Raw genomic sequence first — 18,373 nt, forward strand, 5'->3', positions numbered from 1 at the left:
GCGAAAGAGCTGATCAGGAAATGGTGTAGGGAAATCTAATTTATTTTTCATACGCTGCTGAGACGGAATGTCATATATCACACTAAGCTGCAATTTTGTGCCAGCGCCAGGCTCACAAAAGATGAAAGAATAGTGATCAAAGATACAGAGAAGGGAGCCGACTATTGGAGTTGCTATGGGAGCTACTTTCACAGAGAACAATATAAACTGTGTTGAATTAGTCATCCGGTATACTGTCACCGTTGGTTTTCAGTGAGCTACAACTCACTTCAAAAGTCTAATAGTGTTAGACGTTTAAAGTGCTGTTGAGTGATTCACCATAGGATTGAGAATGAATGAGTATTGTTCAGAATCCATGGGCTGATATATTTACAGAAAAAGTACACAGTAATGAACTCAGCAATTGATTTAATGATTGTGATTTATATTAAATATATATATATATTTTTTCAAAACAAATACCTACATTTTAAAATAGTCTCATCTTTTGTGGAAAAGCAATCTGGTATTTTACTGTGGACATACACTTCAAAAGGCAAGCTAATATGACTAATTAGTTTCACAGTTCACACAGGTTGTTTTACAAAAATTAACAAATTTTTTTTAGACATTATGATATTTTAACCTTTAGGATCGTTCTGAGAGTAAAACACTTTTTAAAAGAAGATTGTATGGGTATTATTCTTGTGACAGTTAGCCATATCTGGTAGCTACTTAGCTAGTTTGCCATTTAGCTTCTTCACACAAGTCTCATTGTGACATTTTTTTACGTATTTGTATTTATAATAAATACATGAATAAATTTCAAGGAAAATCTGATAAAATGTTTCCAGTTGTTTAAAATACTGTCTGGTTTTTGAAAATAACTAGTGCACAACTTATTGGTTAGCTTATTCGTAGCTAAGCCAGTTCACAAAGATCTACATTGACCTCATTAAGGAAACAAAAAATACTGCAAAGTATTGAAATCATTTGCGGTGAGTCATCTTCATTTTTCTTGTATATTATGATCGCCATGTTAGGTAAGCTGATTAAAGGAATTTCATAGTTTTGGGTGCTTTACTTAATATTTGTTTAGTTTTTCCTGCTTTTCCCTTTAAATACTAATCAATTGTGAGTTGTTCAAATCTAAGTATTGTCTTAAAAGGTCCAAATAAAGGTGGTTTAAAGAATAAACAGATGCCAACTGTATCGATTTGTAGTTAATTTTATTTATTGTTCCATTTCCATACGTTACCATAAATGTCCAGTTTTTTATCCAATGTCCATTCATTAGAATACTTAATATAAATGGAAAGGTTATGGATTATAGATGACAGCTTTAATTCATAGTAGCTTTAGTAAGTAAGACATTAAAAGTATCTTAGCTTGTTTAGCCTATATGTCTGAGAGTAAGCTTGCTTCTGCTGATCCTCCACCTCTTTCTTTTCCAAGGATTTAGTTCTTTTTTTTAAATTTACAGCATATTCCTTGATGTCTTGAAATACTTAGTAAGTAGACAAGTTAAAGGAATCCTCTTATGTATGTATTATTTCAGGTTTTCATTGGTTTCCAAACAAACTCATAACAAAATCATTTTTAAAAAAATCACAAAACCTAATAGACAGCTGAAGACAGAATAAGTCTCCTTTTAAATCACAATTTTTTTAATGACTCCCTTTTATGTCTTGTTGGGTTCCCCCCCCCCCCCCCCCCATTTCTTTTGATGTCTTCTTGCTCATTTAGGTCCTCTAGTATAAAACACACACACAATAAAAAGATATCACAACACTTGTCTTGTTAACAAAACTACCAAAGTATTTTACACAAGCCAAACCAAATACTGGCTGCTGCTCAGAAATTCAATTTGGAGTTTTAAGATACATGCAGACTCATTCTCTTAATTATGGTTTGATTTATTTCTTCATTCGATGAGCTTGTCATCCACTCAATACACGAGGCTTTTAAACCTTTTCATGCTTTTGCTTTGAGATTCCCCACTGTCGTCTTACATGCTATAGAGATCAACTTATTAGGGTATCCATATCAGACTCGGAGGCTGGTTCTGCTTCAGTGGCGCCATGGAAAATGCTCCGATCTTTGCAGAGTTCCTTCTAACAATTTTCAACGGCGATGCTGAGCTCCGTTTTAAGGGATTCAGTCCAATCAGAGTAAAATGTGTTCTTTAAAAAGGAGCATTTGTACATTCAAATTTTACTGTTCATAGCCCTTTTGAGTTTATTTTTGTTTCCAAAAAGTTGTCTTAGTAGTTTTAAAAGTCACTGCAAGTCAAATAGCTTTAATCAAGCACATTAAATGGCATTTCATAGCCATTCACTTGGCACTTTTTAAAAATCAAAATCACTTCGCTCTTACTTTTATATATACTAACTAATTTGCAAGCAGATTTGCTATAAAACAATTATTTTCAGTTAGCTTACATTAGTCCATTTCTTAAGAATATGACACTATGAATTAAACAAAGACATTTTGTATAAAACTATTTTTTAAAGTCACCCAAGAGCCTTGATTCTTAACTTTCACAGAATAAGCAGTTTTCATTGGTTTTCTTTTCACTTCTCGTCCAGTCATCTGTTAGCCTTCGTCTCTGTCATCACTGGGTCCTGTGTTAACCTTGAGAGATTATTTCATTTTATTAAAATATGAAATCTTCTATTCGTCTGCCCATGTCCTGTTACAGCTCCAGTCCTTTGCCGCCACAAAACATGACAGGCACAGGGCAGCTAGAGACGTCTATCCTTGGAGCCGGTGATGGAGATTCTTGATTTGATTTCATTTAACACGTCTTGCATTCCTCACATCTTTTTGGCATTTTGTAGTTTAAAGTAATCCACTGTTGCAATCAAGCAAGCCTCTCTTTAAATCATTGCGGATTACAGAGTACATGGTGCAGGTGTTTTGCAATCACTCCTACACAATGATTTATCATTACACATTACTTGATCAAAAGGTAATAATATATATTATGTTTTTCTTCCTGTTCTGAAGTAAATGTTTTTTCCTTTTTTTTTTTTTGGGATAGAGAAATCACAAGCCCAGTTTTACTTGGAGGCATTAAATCCTTTTTAACAGAATAACACAGATGAATACATAATCATGTCTATTTCTCTGATTTAATTGCGTATTAGCTTTTAGATTGCTTTGTGCTTTCATTATGTGATTTCACAGGATAATAATCAATTTTAGTCCGGAGATGAAACTCCCCCTCCAGCAAAGCCCTTCAGATATGAAACACACCCCCAAAAAACTAGGCCACCCAAAAAACTGACGCTCTGCTGCACACACCCGATGCTCAATCTTTGAGGAAGAGGGGAATTGGTCTGCACTGAATCCAGACAACTTTTCATACAATTTGGCGTGACAAACCTGTGGAGCCGAACTAATGCTATTTAAAAAGCTGCAGAGGCTGCCATGTGCTTTTGTCTGATGCGTTTTTCTCGCTGTGCAAAGGAGGGAAAGTCTGAATGCAGAACTTGGTCTTGCTCAGAGAGAGAGCGGCTTTTGTGACGCCGTCTATGGAAATCTCACCTGCAGGAACACATCCATAATCCTGTTGTCTATCTGCTAAACTTTTCTTTTTCTTTTCCCTCTTCTGCACAGCATCATCCTTCACCTGTCTTCCTGACATTCTCTTTGCTCAGCTGTTTTGAATTTGTTTCAGTGTCATGCAAAGCAGATAGAAACCCGTAGGTTGAATTTGTTAACATTGCCCTCTGTTGCATCAGTAGCCAGTCCCAGAAAGATCCCTTTTTTCATCCTCTGAAACATTTTTTCCAGCAAAAATAAGCACTTTAATAAGTACGCACCTGAAATGACAGACAAGAACATAACATCATCCAAAAAATGAGGTACGCCCCATAAGTCTACATCCTGTAGAACCACCTTTATCTGCAATACCTTGCAACTGTCATTTGTTCTATGACTAAATCAGGCTCTCCTATTCTTTTTTACAACATTGCTACAGTTTGTAGAGGTGGCTCTCTTGAGGCAGTGTGTCCGTAAGGCACGTTTTACGTGCTTCCCTGCTTCAGCCCAGGTGATTTCAATCGACAGGTGTTTGCTGAACTGCAATCAGCTGAATCAGGCGTAGTAAATCAGGGAAGCATCACAAACATGAAGTGCAGTGTGCCTTGTGGAACGGGGTTAGGAAACACTGTCTTAAGGTACACAAAAGCATTTTTTATTATATTGAAATCTACATTTTGATTGGGTCTTTGCATCACCTTGAATTGTTTCAGGGTATTCTGCAAAAGATTTACTGTTTATGACCCAGTTTCAATTCAGTCTTTGGTTTAAGAGTCATACGATTTATCCACCAACGATTACTACCCAATTGTTGGTGGATAGTAACAATTGCTCATCCAATGGCTTTGTTTTAACACAAACTGTGTTGCTACAGAGCAACCATCTGCTAGAAGTTATGCTTTGAAGAGCAGCAAGTGGTTTCTACTTTCCCACTCGAATTCTCTTGAAGTTTGACTTGAGATCATTTTTCCATGCTTGTAATCAACTAGTGAAAACTTGCTTCTGATGTATTACTACTATTTAACCTTGATGTCACTGAACACGCTCCAGAATTAGTCATTAATGGAAATGCAAGGCCACATTCACATTATGTTCCGAGGTGATGAGATGATGCAGAGAAAGGAAGATTGGTGTGCTAGTGTTTAGATTAGTTCACCTGCTTTTTTTTTGCTTTCACTGAATTATCTCTATACTATTATATTGGTAGGAAAGAGCAGGAATCCATTTTTGAAAAACATTGCTACAGAATAAGTTAGCAATGATCAAAAAATTAATATCTATAGGACGATAAAGATTGATGATGAATCCTGACTTGGATAAAAACGTAGAACAAGACTAATAAGAGCTTTGGCAGTTACAGTTTGTTTTAAGGTGTGCTTACAATACTGGATGTCTGATTTCAGTGCATGCAAGATGTTTATCTGAGAATCCTGCCTTGTCAAAAGAAGCAGGTAGCCGCCAACAAGGATCAATAAATTGATTTTTGGAGGTTGTCTACTCACTCCTCGTCCCTGACACTCACTCTTTGGCTGCTATATTTTAATCAATAAGTTTTGCTTTAGCCATTCAGATGTGCCTATGTTCCCCCTACAGCAATGAGGCTTAAGCTGAACCTTTTTCTGTGTAAACATTAAGATCACAGACGAGTTGTGACTCAAATATTTTCTGGACCGTCTCCATTTTGCCTTCAAAGTCCCCAGATGTAAACAACATGAAAAGAAATCAATGAAATTCAACATTTTATTAATGCATCTTGAAATAACTAAAAACTAGACATCATTTTTTTGTGTTTGTGTAAATCTAAGGAAGGACAAAGACTGTACCCAGGTTCAAAGATGCATTTCCCAACATATAAAATGCGGCAGATTTGTTGGCACCAAATAAATTACTGATAACATTTTTGGTTTTGTTTTTGGTTCCATGGGAACATTAATGAATATCAATGTTAGTGGTGGGACTTGATTAAAGATTTTTATTGAGTTAAGTGCAGGTTCTGCAATTATAGCATTTTAATCAAAAGCCATAAATCCGCAAAATAAGCAACAAGTTCAATTCAAAAATGTCTTGCCACTAAATTATTGAACAAATAAACATATGAGTTCAAAAACAAGGGTATTTATTGCTTTTAATCAGTTAGGCTATTCAACCATCAAATTGGTCCAGAGTGCAATTATATACATTCAGTTTTCAAATACCTCAAGAACCCCTGGTCATTCCTGTAACTTTTTTGAAAAAAATACATATTTCTTTAACGATGTAGGCTGTGGACACTAACATTAGGGCCTTAACATACTTCATGTGAAGTGCCAAAATCGGTTCTCATTGACGTAGATGCGTGTTGAAAATTGAGTCATTCTGTTCATAGAGGCAATCTCCTTTTCGACACAAATAACTTTGAGGAACATTTCTGTGAAGCGATGAGGAATTATGTACATTTTTTGCAATTCTTCACTATATAACTCCCACAATATCACTGATGAATGATTAATAACTCTGGACTGCAATTATAACATTTATTCCTGTAGGAGGCTGTCTGCAGAAAAAGTGTGGCGCTGTCTGTGACCAGCCATTTTCTTTACACCCTTGTCCCTTGTGGGGTCAGGAGGGTTGCTGGTGCCCATCTCCAGCTAATATTGCGGGCGAGAGATCGAGCGAGGGTCACCCTGGACATGTCGCCAGTCTGTCGCAGGGACACAGAGACAGACAGGACAAACAACCATGCACACACACTCACACCTAGGGAGAATTTGGAGAAGCCAATTAATCTGACAGTCATGTTTTTGGACTGTGGGAGGAAGCCGGAGTACCCGGAGAGAACCCATGCATACACAGGGAAAACATACAAACTCTGAGCAGAAAGACCCCAGGCCGGGAATCGGCCTGGGGTCTATTCCCGGCATGGAAACAGTGCTACCTACTGTGCAGCCCCTGCCTGTAACCATTTCCTAAAAGTAACAAAATGCATAGAGGGAACTTGCGCGGGTAGAGGCGTATATTTAAGCTGGAGGGATGTCGCCCAGGTGGTCAGAGTCACTGTGCGAAAGGTATGTGCAACGAACATGTCGAAACCACATAACTGCACATCGACTGATGAGGTATGACAGGGCCTTTAGTGTTCGGGATGTATGTGTTTGCAACAACAGGTTTTGAGATTGTATTTTATTGTATTTTAGACTACCATTTTAGCATAAATGACTCCCACTAATCCACAAAAAGTAGCAGTAACCCTAATAGCTCTATCAATGACCTTAACAGTCCAGTTAGTGTGATTGTTCAACACTTTAACAGTTTGAAACTTCTAAACCATGATAACAATTGAAAAAACCGTTTGGGCAAATGAAGTGGAATGTCTAAAAGAAACAAAACAAGTCCTATTGCCTTCTATGCAAGCACTTAAAATATGTAAGATTCCATTATCGTGCGATTACTGTATATATAATTGTCATCTTATGCCTTTTTTGAATTGTCAAGAGATTGTGAGATGCTTCTACATTATTTACAGACACTGAGTGGAAAATAAGTATAGGGCACGCAGACTTTCTTTGCTTTCCTACTTTGGAAAGCAACCAGCTCTGAACAGCTGGTTGCTTATCTTGCTGATTCTTCAAACTGGGTGGAGTTCAACTATTGTACTAACTAGCTGTTGTTAACTAATGTACAGAGCTCTGCTTCCCATAATCAAAAATATGTATTTATAGCTCAAGATTGTACTGTATTTATTTTCACAATAATATCCAAGTGTCTGTCAAAGTAAACATGCATGTCTGATATAGTATGGGTCACAGTTGTTGTTAAGAAGAGAAACGTCTGAGCATGTTGTGTATTATTTGAAGATGCTTTATGGTATATTCTTTCAGTTTTGTCCAACCGATTTAGGAGACTGTGGATCAAGCATGTTCAGTCCAAACTGCTGGTACTTAATTGGTTGGGGATGTGGGGAGTTTGGAGGCCAGGTCAGAACCTTGGACCTTCCAGTACATCCCAGGAGCTTTTACCGAGCAGCTTTTTCTGGTTGGCGAGGGCGAACTGGCCCTGGAAGAAGCAGTTTGAGCACAACATTGTGAGAAAATGTTTCTCTCTATACCTTCCAGTGGCTCCAGTTTTGTGCTTAACCTGCACAAGTTGGCATTTTTCCAATTCAGGTGAACGATTAATTGTTTTACAATATAATGTTGATGAAGCTTTTGCCTGCAGTGATCGATTTTGGATATATTAGGGACCTTAGATGGATCAGAGGCAATCAGAACACCACAGCTGAGCTTTAGTGTGCTACTTCAGTGGCCTCTGCATGCACAGAAGAGGTCCACTGAGCACTATAAATTACCAGCTGCCTTTGTTGTAAGCGCCTCTGCTGATTGGAGATCTTTCCCTCGTTGTTGGGACAGTTTTAGGACAAAGAGAGGCAGCAGCATCTGCTCTGCGAAAAGGCTGTTTGTTGTGCCGAACATGCTGGAAAGAGCATCTCACATCAAAGGGAACATTTAGTATCTCCAAATCGCTGCCTGCTTTAATCATACAATTCTTTGTGTTCTTCCATTATCATTTATTATTTCTGAATCTAATTAAACAGTGAGCCTTATCAGCCTTTGAAAGTACATCACATATTGAGTGGGAAACAAAAGTTAATCCTGTTATTGTAGCTGGAATATTGGCTGACTCAATCACATGCGGATTATTTGTATTTGATATGAGGCTTTCTCTGCCGACTCGCCTTGAGAACATATTACAAACATTGTGCATTCTGTCCACAAGCGATGTCGTACATAAGACCTATTTGTTTGACAAAAAGCTGGCTCATTGGTTCTGGATATCTTAACCTTGTGTTTTGAGCATATCTCTCTCAAAAGACTCCTGCCTGTCAGCCATTTTCCAAACAGCCCAGCACTCCTCTCTATATGACAGACCTTATTTAAAATCTGCTTGTGTCTCATTCAGGGATCTTAAGGTCTTTAACACCTGCAGTATAAATTATATAACAGTCCCCCATATGGACAGACTTCTACATAAACAGACACGTTTTGCTTGCACGAGCATTAGTACAACGCAAATGGAGATTAATCAGCCGATATCATTTCTGTCACCCTCAGTCTATGGAGCGAGCGGGGTTAAATTTATGCTTGCTTAAACTTGTCGGTGTTTGTTTTCTCCTTGCTGCAGTGGCAGATGGGTTGGGTTTTACTGCATTAGAGGTTTTTAATGCTGGGTAAAGTTTGAATTGCAGATGGCTGCATTAATTCTGCTTGCAAACATTCTCCTGCTGATTGTCTTGTCATCTCGGCTTTGCTTGCATCGTCTCAGGGCTTGGGCCAAATGAACCCAGTCCCCAGCCAGGATAAATTGGATGCGATGGTAAACATATTCTGCTCATGTTTTGGTGGAATCATTGTGAAATAGATCAGTTTTCTGCCTTCTGAAGATAATGTAGAAAGTATAATTTCTGGAGGAATTTTATAGTACAGTCAAGTAACTATGTTACCTTCAGATGTTGTGAAAATGCTGCATATATACTATATAAAAAAAAAATTAAGAAATTGGACTTTGCATCATTGTCATATGTGATACCTAAAAATTGGCTTCTGTCTCTTTAAGAGCCTTCAACTCCCTCGTCAGCACGTCACCATGACAATGCTTTTCCATGCCATCCATTTATGCCATTTACAACCGTTCTTAGGAGCTAAGCAGGCTCACATTTCCACCATGTGTTTGCTAATTGATGCTGCCACTAGTCTGGTGCAACTGAGTGTGGAAGGGCTAGAGAGAGGTGCCAAGAGCTCTACTCAGGACTGAAGCTTAAAGGCAGAGTTTTGGATAAATAGGCAGTGCATAGTATGAGCAAACATTAAGGGAATGATACAAAACTCAGGTCTGTTTTGCATTACAACTCTCCCATCTCACCTTTAAATGTACATTTATAAAACCTTCAAATGTCAAAAAGTATATATATATTTATTTTATTTTTTTTTTTTTAATGCATCACTTTCATTGAAAGACAACTATTATAATTTTTATTTTATATCTTTTTATTTTGGTTCATGGAATTTATTTCAAAATTCCACGTTCAAGTGTATCCATGTTACAATTTTCTAGCTATTTCCATACCATTTGTGTATTTAAGCGTGGTACCATAGAGCCTTGTCAAAGTATTTATTTTTAGGTTTCATTTTAAGCCACATAACAAGGCTGGTCATTCAGTTTCAATTTCAAATCAGAGTTGAAATCTTCCAATTAGTGTATTTTAGATTGTAAAACAAGTTAGAAATATTAAAATAATTCCATTATCAAAATTTCATGCATTAGCCAATGACACATCTCCACAAGGTAGCATCTAGAATAGCCGGTCAACTGCATTTGTGATATTACACTTTTGGATGCTTGCTCGTGTTAAGTTCCTAGTTGTAGCCCAACTGGCAGATCTGCTCATGGATTCGCATGAGCATTTCATCCAGTTGTTCTAAGAAGTCATTTGTGTCTTATTTTATTAACCCAGTAGAAGTATGGAAAGGCTCCAATATAAAAAAAAATACTGAGCTGTTGGATGTCTTCTCTGCCCAAAACCCTCTTTAACACGTTTCCAACTATTAATTACCTTTAACGGTTTCCATTTAGATCCAAGATAAACTACAAAAATTCTTCATCTCGCCTCCAGAAGCCTTCATTGCTTTCTGCCTCAGCATGTCTGACCTCTTTCACCCCATCATCCCATCCCAGAACCTCAGTTCCTCTGTTGTGTCACTACAAACCTAAATGATGTTTTCATACAGTGCTCAGGGACCTTTCTGACACCGTCTCCCATGTTCCCATCTCTCTATCTTTCTGTTTGACTAAAATGCGCTCCTTGCACACCCTGCTAACTCCCCACTGTTTGTTTGGAGGACGACTGGCGCTGGTAATCAGCTTTCGCTGGCAGCCGAAAAAGAAGTTAAGGCAGCGAGCAGCTGCCAGCAGTCATGCGCGTACGGCGGCGCGTCCATCTGTGTGTGTGTGTACATCTGAACGTCGCCACATATCGTCGTCCTTAAGCAGAGTGCACAAGAAATGTGAAGTAAAATTGAATTTCGAGGCTGTCAACCGACGCACTTTCAGCAGCCTGTCAAAATCTAATCACAGATGGCTTCATCAGACAGTGTCTCTCACACTGGTGAAAAGGGTTTCTGCCTTCCACATGTAAAATTTAGAAAGCTTCCTCCCACAGTAAAGACAGCCTGAAGGTTTTTTGCATACAGTATCTGCATGAGTGCTGCATGCCGAAGCTGTAACAAGGAAGATGGATGGAACTTGTTACTCACCAGTGATTTACATCTTTCTTTTTTTTTTTTTTTTGCTGTTGGCAAAGAGCTGCAGAGGGAACCTACAGATATGACTTGTTTCTTACTTCCCTTTTCACGGTCACACATCAGACTGTCACAAGACATCCAAAGTTGTCTTCCTTTGGTCTTTAGCCTCTCATGCACAGCAGGGGGAAAGAAGAGATCGGTCTCTGACACCAGTTTTTCCCGATGCTACTACACTCATCCCTCCTCCCCCGCATGGTGATCTACTTCTCCTGCTGAATGTTCCTAGGCTATTCATCTCTTTCTTCCTCTTCCTCCCCACCCCTTCCTCTCTACTGTATCTGCCTCCCCACTGCAACGGCTTCATGTTGTGGTGCACCTTCGGGCTGTGTGTGGGATGGTGTTGTGGGCTGGCATCTGGCAGCCTCTGATAAGAGAGCAAGGGAGCCGGTGCTATTCCTTCTGAGATGTGTTTTAAATTATTTTTTAAGAGTATTGGCCAAGGTTTTTCTCTGCGTCTGAAGGGCATTGTCTACTAAATACTTCAAGTGACCAAATAGGCGCTCCAATGAGAATTGTCTGTATTTCTGAGATTGTCTTCTACGCTGCGACAAAACTGAGGACATCCAAAAGCTGATTCTGCCTAAAGAAAATGGCACATAAGTCCACAGAGGAAGATAAAATCCCCACTCAACTTATTGTCAGGAGTCGTTTTATTTTATTTTATTTTATTTTTTTGTTAACACTGAGACTTGGAAGCCCCCCAAAACAAACAAGTCACATGTTTTTAATCCTGAAAATGTTCCATTTTATCTGCCAACTTCCAGCGCCACAAGCCATGGAGATGTCAGATAAATAGATGAGTGAAAGATCTGTTAATTATTAGGTTTGGCTGCAAAGTAACTTTTTTTCCTTTGAATCCTGCCAGAGAACTACATTATTCTGTAATGTGCATACTTCCCTTTGTTGGATGTCTAATATGGGTAAGGTTTTCTTTCTCAGTTGGTCACCCCGCTGGTCAGTGCATGGACATCCAAGCTAGAGTCAGTGTGAACAGTGACACGGGTGTTCCATGTTTCTCGGATGTTCTGCGAAATCCATATCAACTTTATTCCATTTGAGGGTTGAAATCTAGTTCAGGTGAACAAATCTTGGAGATAACTGGATACTGCAACATGACATTGATCACAAACACACTTTAAATCTGGCTTTAGAGTAGATAGAGTGGTGGACTCTAAACCCCAAACTCATGTGTTTTGGGTTTTGACCAGAACATTATTGCAGGACTGTGTAACACGCATATAATTGGCAAACTTTCACAATAATTTTGTAGTGCGGCTCATGCATAATCAAGACATAATTACGTTTTCACTTCTTAGTTTAAGAACACCAAAACATAAACCCATAAATATTTGATCTACAAAGACTTCAAATAGGCAGCTCAAAATTTCATGAGCAAAAAAAAAGAAAATTGCATGTGCAGTAAGAAAGCATGTTGCATGCCTTCTACAATGATCGTACATACTGTGCTTTTCAAATGAGGATTTTGCATATACTACTGTCCGTCAAGGGTGTTGGAGACTGGAGTGAGCATTTTCCATGTTCTCGCATGTAAAGCACTATTAGTATTAAATGGGTGTTTACCTGTGAGTAAATGCTTCTTAAACTCCTGAGAGAAACAGGTTCCTAAGCTGCTTAGAGACTCGTCTGCCAACTGTGGTTCTGGTCAAGCAGCCTGTTTTTCTGTGGGAGGTCAATATAAGAGTTAAATTATCCAGAAGAATCACAGAGAGAGCTGTTGGAACTCTCTAAATGTCAAGAAAAAGGTTTTTCATTGATTCCTTTATCTACTTGAACTTAAAATATGCTGAAGTGCCATAAGAGGGAAAATAATAGAGTCCCAACAACATCTAATAGGACTCACCATAGATAAGTTTTAACCTTTCTTTAGAAGTCTTTGTTAGACGTGTTGGAAACACAAGACATTATTATAAAGAAAATATGTTACAAAGATTTTTTTTTTTTTTTTTTTCTAAATCTTTAGAGCAAGTAAAAAATGGATAAGAAGGTGACTGGACGTGTAGATGGAATTTCCATGTTATGATAGCGGTCATGAGGCACAGCCAGATATTTTACAAGGCAGAATTACATCTAATGTTGGAGTAAAAGGCTTCTGGCGGAAACTTGTGGTAGTCTACTCATTTTGTCATTAAAATCTAAAGCAAGAGGGCGCAAACTCATCAGAATCTTCTGACCCACACATTGTAACCTCATATCATAGGATAAATAGAACGTAAAAAATTAATCATCTAAGCACCTTATTTCCCACCCCTTTCCTGAACGTTTTAACTTGCGACAGCTGAATATTTCCTCGGTGTCCTGCTTTTTAAAGACACGAGAACCCAGTTCATTAAAATTCTGGTGGTGATACATTTTATTCAATCATTTCTGTTCCAATAGTGGAGTCAAAATCTTTTGTTATACTAGAGCTGGGGATGTAACCATAGTAACAATTTTGTATAACTGTGTGAACGTTGCACTCATTAAAGTTCACAATTGTTTACACCACTGGCAGATTGAAATTATTTGAATTGAGCACAAAGTTTGTTTTAAATAACAAATGAGACAAGCATCTTTGAAAATAGGATTCCGACTTTAAAATAATTCAGCTGTTTTTATTCATTTTTTGTAAAAAAATAAAATAAAATGGCTTGTCAAAAATAACCTTCTCAATAATCAATGCAAAAATAATTTGTTTTCCAGCAACAAAACCCTTCTTCTAATTGGTGACCAATTAGGAGTCTCACAGGGTATGAACAATTTTGAGCTTAGTTGTATATGCTTGTATGCGACTGATTTATCTCCGCCGAACCTCACTCATGTTTGTAGCCTTAGTTTGACTGAAATCCGTCTGAATGTTGCACATCTACATGTTAGAATGAGCCTGTATGTTTCATGTATGACTTTTGAGACTACGAGCACAGTACACAAACCTGAGACTCCTACTGTGAAATGTTTACATCTGCTGCACTGTTGCTTTAGAGAAAATCAAACATGTCTGTTAAACGTGTATTACTTTGGCAGTCCTGCAGAGTACAAGCAGAACCTCTGACAAAATGTGCTAATGCAAGAAATCTGACAAGCTGATAGGTTAAGTAGACAAATCAGACGGCTCTGAGGATCACAAGCATCTCGCCAAAAGTTAAACAGGACTAAACATTGTGCAGCTAGTGGCGGCTGGAGGTGGAGGACTATTATGAATTATTTTCTTCTTTCTGTTTGGAAGGAATAAGTCTTAAAAAACACTTCCTAATGCATTGAGTCCAAAATACAGCTAAGTGTGAGTTGAAGCGTTCCTGTTTCAGATTTCGCTCTTTCTGTTTCTGAGGTGAACTCCACAGTTGATGGACATTGGAAAAAAAAAGTTTTCTTCATATAGTGGTATTAATTTTATTTTAATGGTTATTCAATTTTAAAGCAACATTTGGAACTTGAATTGATGTCATTAAACTCTGTAACCTTTTCATCCCTACAGTAGATTAGTGAAGAATGGAAACACCATTTCTGCACAATTTTTTTGACTAAAACTAGTTTGATAAGACATGTAAAAAACATCATAGATAAAAAATAAAAAAAACATGGATTTACTAAAGTCTACAGTGATGCACTTGGATCTTGTATCACTGTTTATGGCCTGTTTATTTCTAAATACCAAGTAAAAAATAAAAAATAAAATAAACACCAAAGAAGCACAGAATAAGTCCTGGGACAGTCCTGATACAGCCGAGTCATCAGGCAGCCCGTGATTATGTGAAACATCCTTTGCTTTCAGATCGTAAACAGATAATCCAAGCAAAATGGAGAAAAACAATCTCTTTCCAGGAAGTCTGGCTAATTAATCTCAAACCTTAGTAGGTCAAGACTAAATAAATTTGACTCCAGGGTTCAATTTATTGAACAGCATTCATTCCCCTTCTTCCAACCGACTCATTTTATATTTGACTTGGAGGTCAATGAGCTAACATTCTATAGTCATTCTGCAAAGCAAAGCAGATTCACTAAACTGCTACAGTTTTCTTCATTTTAGACGTCAGATGAGGAATTTAGTGGATTGGATACATTAGAGCTGGCTCAATAGTTACTGCAGTTTGTGTTGGGCATCAAATGTGTTTTTGGCTTTAAAAACATTAATTTTCAAAATTTAAAAAATAAAAAGAAAGTCAGGCTTTGGTAAGAGCAAGTTGGATTCTCATTTTTTACATCTGAAGTATACATTCACAATGTGGGTCTGCCATTTGTTTCTACAGGCCTTAGGTTCTGATATCCAGAGTATTTCAAATATTCCCGCCATCTTTTTTAGAAAAGAAAAACGATGTTTTCACAGACTTTTCTAATGTTTTCTAATATTCTTTTTTATGAAAAAAAAAGTATTTTGTTTGCCAGATTCGTATAGATTGAACTTTATCCTCTCATAACCTTGTGACTCAGTGAGTGCAACGGACTCCAGGTCTGTGGCCGCACAACAAACCCAAATCATCACCCCACCACAACCGTTGTTTACATAATGGATTTGTGGTCAAACATGTCTACTTCAGGTGAAGGGTGTTGTTAAAGATGTCTTGTAGCTTATTTAAAAGCATCTAGCAAATCAAAGTCCTGCCCTATAACTGTTTAAAGAGTCAGGGTTTCTCCTGGCAGTGCTTCCAAACAGGACATTTTTTTTCTGTCTTTTTCTCGCTGTCTTGTCCTGGACTTGAGCCTACAACATTTGTTAATTGGCAGTGGGATGCATTTGCTAGGATTTCCATTTCTGTGAAGATTGTCTTAAATATTTCCTGCTTTATAACTGCACAATTATAAAATTGAAATTGGCCTAAAATTAAGATTGATTGGCACCGAAATCTTTCCATCATGGCGTGAAGCTACATCTACATTCCTATAAAAAGTAATCACACTTGCTAACTTTTGACAACATTGATATTTCCACTTAAAATGCGCATTTGTCAACTTTATAAAACACACATCGAATTTCTATCCAGATATTGAATTTAAAAGCTGCTTCTTATTCTTTATTCTTTGTAAACAACGGTTCAAGCTGAGTTGTTTAGAAGAACCAATGTCCAAAGACGATCATCCCTGACCCTACATACCTCACCTTTTGCTGCATCTTGTGCTTGAAAGATTCAGAGGTTCTGGCCAGAAAAGTTCAGGAGGTCGGACTGATGATGTGATGTGCATGGCAGGGGGCCAGCTAAATATTAAATGAACCAGATACACGGAGGGGAGGGAGGGGGGACTCTTTGGCTGGATGAAGAGAGTAAAAACACGAGGCGTGGGCAGTGCGGCTTGTCAGTTACCCATTTATGTCTGAGATAGTGCACAGCCTGCGCTTTGCCTCAGGAGGTGTGAGGAGTGTTGTGTGATGGATGCAGCAGCGAATCCACAACTGGAACGATGTACACGGCCCGGCTTCAAACGGAGCTGTGAGGGAGTCGTCCGACCATGCACGGAGAGCTCACTCAGTCTGGCTCGGTTCTTATATTTTTTATTCTCAAACCACATCTCAAAAGGAGCAGAGATTGAGTTGAGTTATGAGGAGTTGGTCTGCCGCCATAAGATAAAATGAATTGGAGTGGAAATTATGAAATTCTACATTTTTAACTGTAAAAAAAAACAAAAAACTTTAGGTTTATTTATGAAAATGAATACCAAGTCACAACAAAAAGAAAAAGTAAGCTGAAACAGCAAAAGTCATTAGAATAGATGCATTTTGTAAAGAACTTTCCCTTTAACTGTTTTTAGACTTGTAGCTAATGCTAGTTATGTCCATAACCAACAATTAGGAAATATGTACAAAGTAATGAGAAAAAAGCAAGCACGAGGAAAGCGAGAATGCAGCCTAGAGTTGCATTAAGTTAAACTTTGGTGTCAATTCATAAATGGTCAATTTCTTGTACTTGCACAGTGCTTTGTCTAGTCCAAAGGGCCCCAAAGCACATGGTACTCACGTTCTGTTTTTGAAAAAGAAGTGTTTATTCTCCAACCACATCTTCTGTTATTATTGTTGTGAAAAATAACAGAGGTTAAAACAAATGTCTAATTCCACACAGCAAATCCGGCAGGCCCAAATTAACTCTGTCAGATTTGATTTCAACACTTTTAAAGTGTCTATATGGGTCCACACCAGAAAGTGTTAACTCTTTTTGGAGAGTTAGCACCTTAACTCTTATAAAGTGTCAAATATCAAATCTGCTGGAGTTAATAATTTAACACTTACTAACACTAATTTAGTGATAGATCTTAATATTGACTCTCACAGAGTATTTTTTTTTACTTCATAAGAGTTATTTGTAATTAATATTAAATGGTATTTTATTGTTTTGAACTTTTAAAAATTCTTTGGAAAATAAACATTTAATAAAGAGGCAATGATTTTCTCAAATGCATTTATTTCAAAACATGCACCTTAACTACAAAACATATTACAATGTGGATTAATGTGCATGTTTCACGTGTTGCTTTCATTCACATATTGGTTATCAAATGGTCTAACATATCAGCTGTGCAATACAAAATGCAGTATGCTTAATACATTTTTCTTCAATACAATAGGCATGAAATTGTTCAAAGTACAAGGTGGAAAAAGTAAAGCAAGCAGTTCATGTAATATGATAGAGTACATTTTCTTTTAACAGGTAGATTACTGGATGTTACAGTACATAACAGACCAACCTGATAATCAGATCCATCATTTCTGACCCAGTTTATGTTTCTGTTGATAAGAGGCAGTTCCTCTCTGCACTCCACCAAAGAGATGTCCACTCACTAACAGATTGTCTTCAGGTTGTTGGGCTGTTTGTGACGTTTGGCCGGAGACACCAACATGCATCGGACAGTCTTCAGTCTCTTAAGTACGACAGCCAGTGTCGGTCTCTGGATTGTAACAAACAAAAAACATAACAATGAGAAGTGGAACGAAGGAATATATTTTACTACAACTCTAACAACAAGCATCAATTACAGAAATGTAGGGTTTCAGAGATATTAACACTTACATGATCATTTTTGGAGCTTGAATCTAGGAAGAATCCATGGAGGGATCGGAAGGGGGAGGTTAGGCTGACGACTGGAGATTCATCCTCAACCAGACTGGTTCTAATATATACAAAAAGTCAATAAAAGGATTAAAACATGCTGCAAAACGTATATAGGAAGACACAACACAAAATAATGCTCTCAACATAAGACAGATCTGTTCAATTTAGCCGCGTGGTGAACGTGACGTCTATCATACAGGTTGAGCTCAACTCAAAATAATAGTTAAAATCCATCTCAGAAAAAAATTACTTACCAAGCGCAGTAAACACCTCAGACAGGTGGAAAGTAAATAGTCCTGAAATGACTTGGCTTCTGTTGCTTCCTTCAGTGGGAATCTGTGATTCTGGGGCGGAGTCAGTGAATTAACTCCTTCAGTGTTAGATGGTGGAGTTCAGAGTTAAGAAGTAAAGAGTTATTGATTCTATTTTAACACCTCTAGATTTGAAACGGAAACACTTTGTTTTAACTACTAATAATAT

General features: G+C 37.7%; 1 protein-coding gene and 1 long non-coding RNA gene across 2 annotated transcripts in view; one reads left to right on the forward strand and one right to left on the reverse strand.

Moving 5' to 3' along the window:
- LOC103458690 (leucine-rich repeat and fibronectin type-III domain-containing protein 2) overlaps nucleotides 1-18,373 on the forward strand; it is a 127,101-nt gene that overhangs the window by 86,344 nt on the left and 22,384 nt on the right. The gene's annotated exons all lie outside the window — the stretch shown is intronic.
- Nucleotides 17,628-18,223, reverse strand: LOC103458689 (uncharacterized). The gene is made up of 3 exons (XR_532605.1): nucleotides 18,148-18,223; nucleotides 17,852-17,951; nucleotides 17,628-17,729 (listed from the first exon to the last, which is right to left on the reverse strand). It is a non-coding gene; the product is annotated as an uncharacterized LOC103458689 (long non-coding RNA).

Source organism: Poecilia reticulata, linkage group LG22 (genome assembly GCF_000633615.1).
Source record: "Poecilia reticulata strain Guanapo linkage group LG22, Guppy_female_1.0+MT, whole genome shotgun sequence".
Lineage (NCBI taxonomy): Eukaryota > Metazoa > Chordata > Actinopteri > Cyprinodontiformes > Poeciliidae > Poecilia > Poecilia reticulata.